The 4,381-nt window shown below is 39.9% G+C and overlaps 1 long non-coding RNA gene across 1 annotated transcript; it reads left to right on the top strand.

Moving 5' to 3' along the window:
- Positions 1–102: 102 nt before the first annotated feature.
- Positions 103–1,445, top strand: LOC139029451 (uncharacterized). The gene is made up of 2 exons (XR_011481768.1): positions 103–168; positions 967–1,445. It is a non-coding gene; the product is annotated as an uncharacterized lncRNA (long non-coding RNA).
- Positions 1,446–4,381: the final 2,936 nt, after the last annotated feature.

Here is a 4,381-nt window from a genome sequence, read left to right as displayed (position 1 = left end):
TCAGCAGCAACTGACCTGTTGATGTGACCTATGCTGAGGTTGACCTTTAATTATTCTGCATAAACTGGTTATATTATTCTGATGTGTTATCCTTACCCCTTATAGAAACTGCAAATCCACCTGAGGCAGATTTGGTCTATTCTCAAGTGAAGCCAGGCACATCCCCAGGTAAGACTAATTATAGTCGTATGCTATTGATATTTAATATGATACTAATATGGAACTAATTCTTCAAGTCAAAGTATACTGTATCAATTGTTAGGTTCTGAACAAACTGTAGTAAAAACTCAGACGGACAACTAGAAAAAGCTCAAACCAAGTTTATTCCCCCACTGGGTCATACATCTGCTAAGACAAGGCATGATTACCCAAGCACATATATTTATAACCTTTTAATAGGCGGGGTCAACTCCTTACAAATCTCAACAACCAATACATCCCGTTGCTAGGCAGGAATTTAATTGGTACCCTCACTGGTGTAGTCATAGACCTGCCTGATACTAAAACATTGTTGGGCATGGAAGTGTATGTGTGAGATAGGACTGTAGGACTGTAGTAGGAGAGTCATTGTGGTGGGCCTCTCTGGCCTCCCTCCAGAGGTTTCTTCTCACTTCATCTGTTGATTCGACGTCAAGACCATTCTTCGCTCCTCCTAGTTCCGCAGCTGGCCTGCCTTATCAGAGACTAACTATTGCCCTTCATCTCCCTCCTTAGAAACATGGAACAGAATATGAACTTTCTACACTCAGTAACTTTCCACACACCTAGTTCCCATCTACCCTTCATTGGCCCCAACATATACATTCCTTATACATGTGAAGTAATCAATCGGTTCTAGAATGATAACATGAATAAGTATATTTCAAGCTAGATTTCAACACTACTTAAAGGACGTCTATTTGTTTGATTCTTAAGAGTTTGTTTGACTGCGTGTCCTAAACTACTTTGTGTGGTGATATGTTGCAGGTCCTTGAGGGATGGAGGGATGGAGGGATAGCGGGATGGCGGGACGCATGCAAACACACACACACACACACACGCACACACACACACGCACACACGCACACAATAACACCTTGTAAATTAAGGATTTTATTCTTATTTTATTTATCAACCAATATATTGTATTTAAGCATGGTTTGATTGTGTATTACTGTAACAGCTTTTTGTATTGTATGGTGTAATGATAATGGATCTTATCTGCAGCTACAGTAATTCTATCTGCTTTGTATTGTGTATTGAATTGTATTGTTTTGTTGTAAATGTATTACAATGGATTATATTTGATTTATTATGTCTGTTATTCAGATGATAGAATAACATATTTGCATATGAATTTCCAAAATATTATAAGTATTATTCATGTTTTCTTCTAATGGCCTGTACTTTTACATTATCTTTGCATTATGCTTTTTTATAAACTTTTTTTAATTTTACCCACCTGATGGAATGAGTGCTTTCTTACAGTAAATGGATGTTAGCATCGTAAATGTTTCCATACAACCTAATTCGGTCAAACCTCCTTTAAGTCAAGTATAGATCTTAGGCTCCCAAATGTTTGAGTTAAAGGGGCAATCTGCTATTTCTGCATCCATTTTTGGACTTAATTATATCTACTCATTGAATCTTGAGAAATATAACATAAATGCCTCATGAACAAAGTTCAAATGCCGAACCCCATTTTTCAGAATGACTTTTGGGGAAGAGTGTGCCTGAAAAGAACAGTTCTTCTCAGTTTTACGATGTCATATACTCTGCAGGAGTTCTGAGGAGCTGGTTAGTACTGGTACTGTGTATCACTTTTTTAATATTGAAATGTGGACATGCACATCTATGATGGCAAAGGGATCTTCCAAGTAAGCAAAGGTAAGACTCATTAGCCAGGGTGTGGTATTTAAATGGAAGCAATATTGAATATTTTCATTACTGTGTTGAATTCCAACTAGTAACCTACGTATGCATGACTACCAGTTCTCCCATATTGCCTCCTCATCCTACAGACAGYTKATYACGATTAATGACATTGGTGATGTATGACTCTGACTGCTATTTRCAGTGTCCCTGCATGGTCTGGAAGGTCACTGTTCCAGTTAGGGTGTTTCCGTGTCTATGTGTTTATGTCTATGTTGTCAGACAGACACCCAGRAGCCCYGTCATTGTCACTGCTCCTGAGAAACAGAAACAGGTCGCCACGGAGACCACAAGTCACAGAAAGTGACATAACCACAAGATGTTACCTGAAACGTAGAAGGGGGGCCTTTGTCAGTAACCTGGGACCCAGTACCTTCTGAAAAAGTTGACAGGTGTTTCATGTCCCTCAGCCACACTGACCTATGAGCATGCAGAAGAAGTAATGCAAATACTTCTGCAGGCATATGAAGCCTAGATAAAGATATTCTGCAACTTTGAGTGGTCTGCTCATAAAGGAACAAAGCTACCGGTATCTGTGAAACACCATGACCAAGACCATTCACCACACAACCAGCAGCAGCTAGGAAACACATGCTCCAAAACCACCACCATCAGACTGATCAACACAGTGACAGACCCCAAAAGTCATCGTCTAACTCTCAAGCTGAGTGAAGGGGTATTTTCAGAGAGCAACTATAGAATGTGATCTCTTTTCAGCTAACAAACAGGAATAATTTATAGAACAGCAGCCCTCATCAAAAGGAAGTCTCTGCTCTTTCTCTACTCTACTCTTCTTCTCTGTGTGTTTTGGATAGTCAACTGCTAGCTACCAGTGACATTGAAAGACAAGGACATACAGCCAGATTGTCACGTCCTGACCATAGTGCTTATGTGTTTTGCTTGTTTTAGTGTTGGTCAGGACGTGAGCTGGGTGGGCATTCTATGTTGTGTGTCTAGTTTGTCTGTTTCTGTGTTCAGCCTAATATGGTTCTCAATCAGAGGCAGCTGTCAATCGTTGTCCCTGATTGAGAATCATTGTCACGCCCTGGCCTTAGTATTCTTTGTTTTCTTTATTATTTTAGTTAGGTCAGGGTGTGACATGGGGAATGTTTGTGTTTTGTCGTTTTGGGTGGTTATATGGTAAAGGGGGTGTTGGGTTTAGTGTATGAGTTTGTGTTGAGTGAATGTTTCTAGGTATTTCTATGGTTGAGTGAATGTTTCTAGGTATGTCTATGGTTGCCTGAGTGGTTCTCAATCAGAGACAGATGTCTTTCATTTGTCTCTGATTGGGAGCCATATTAAGGCAGCCATAGACATCATGCATTTGTGGGTAATTGTCTGTGTCTATGTTGCATGTTTGCACTTAGTCTTTGATAGCGTCACGTTCGTCTGTTTGTTGTTTCGTTGTCCTTCTTCTAATAAAGAGAAGATGTATTTTCCACACGCTGCGCCTTGGTCCTCTCTCTCCTCCCTTTGACGATCGTGACAATCATATATAGGTGGCTTGTTTTGTGTTGGGATTTTGTGGGTGGTTGTTTTCCTGTGTCAGTGTTTGTGCCACACGGGACTGGGACGGTTGGTTCGTTTGTTTGTTTGTATTTTGTCTAGTTTTCGTGTTATTAAATCATGGTAACTTACCACGCTGTACATTGGTCTCCGATCCTTCTCGCCTCTCCTCGTCCGATGAGGAGGAATGATTAGACTGCCGTTACACAGAGGAAACAGTCATACAACGCCTTAACGAGATGTCTAGTGGTCCTTTCTCCTGCTTCTCGAAACAGGAAATATTCCTTCTCCAACCTCCACTATGGCAAGTTTTATAATGATTTGTATTGATTTGAACATTTTAAACACAATACAACCATTAACGAGGATGACACAAACAAGTTTAAAAACGTATCCCCATCGTGGTCCTCTTGAAAATATATGAAAACAAATATCTACACAAGAGAGAACAAATTACCTCTCAAATACATCTCATCAATAGGGAGGAAATTGTCAAAGGAATAAAATAGATTACCAAGTAATGTTCATTGAAACAATTATACTTTCTTGTTCAGTTAAAGCATTTTGCCCATAAACCATGTCTTAAGGTATATCTTTAAACTCCCTAGTGTATTGACAGATGTTATATGGTTTGGTACACCATTCCATTCCTCTGCACCAGTGTTAAGGAAAGAGCTTTTTCCAGCCATGCTCCTATAGAGCAGCAGTCTCATATTGGCAACACTGGCTCTGGTGTGATGCTATGAGAGTCTGTAATGAAATTAAAATAACCAGACAGGTAACTGGGGGAAAGGTCATGTATCACTTTAAAAACCATCAACAGTTTAATCTGCACCACCACCAGATCAACTGGAAGCCAGGTCATGTCCCTGAAATGATCAGGACCAACGTGCTATGGCTGAGCTTGAGTATAATTCTCATTAGCTTGTTTTGGGCCGTTGGAAGTTTGTCCTTCAGATTTTCT

The sequence above is a fragment of the Salvelinus sp. IW2-2015 genome, linkage group LG3 (genome assembly GCF_002910315.2).
Source record: "Salvelinus sp. IW2-2015 linkage group LG3, ASM291031v2, whole genome shotgun sequence".
Taxonomy (NCBI): domain Eukaryota; kingdom Metazoa; phylum Chordata; class Actinopteri; order Salmoniformes; family Salmonidae; genus Salvelinus; species Salvelinus sp. IW2-2015.
This window is presented reverse-complemented; position numbering and strand designations above follow the sequence as displayed.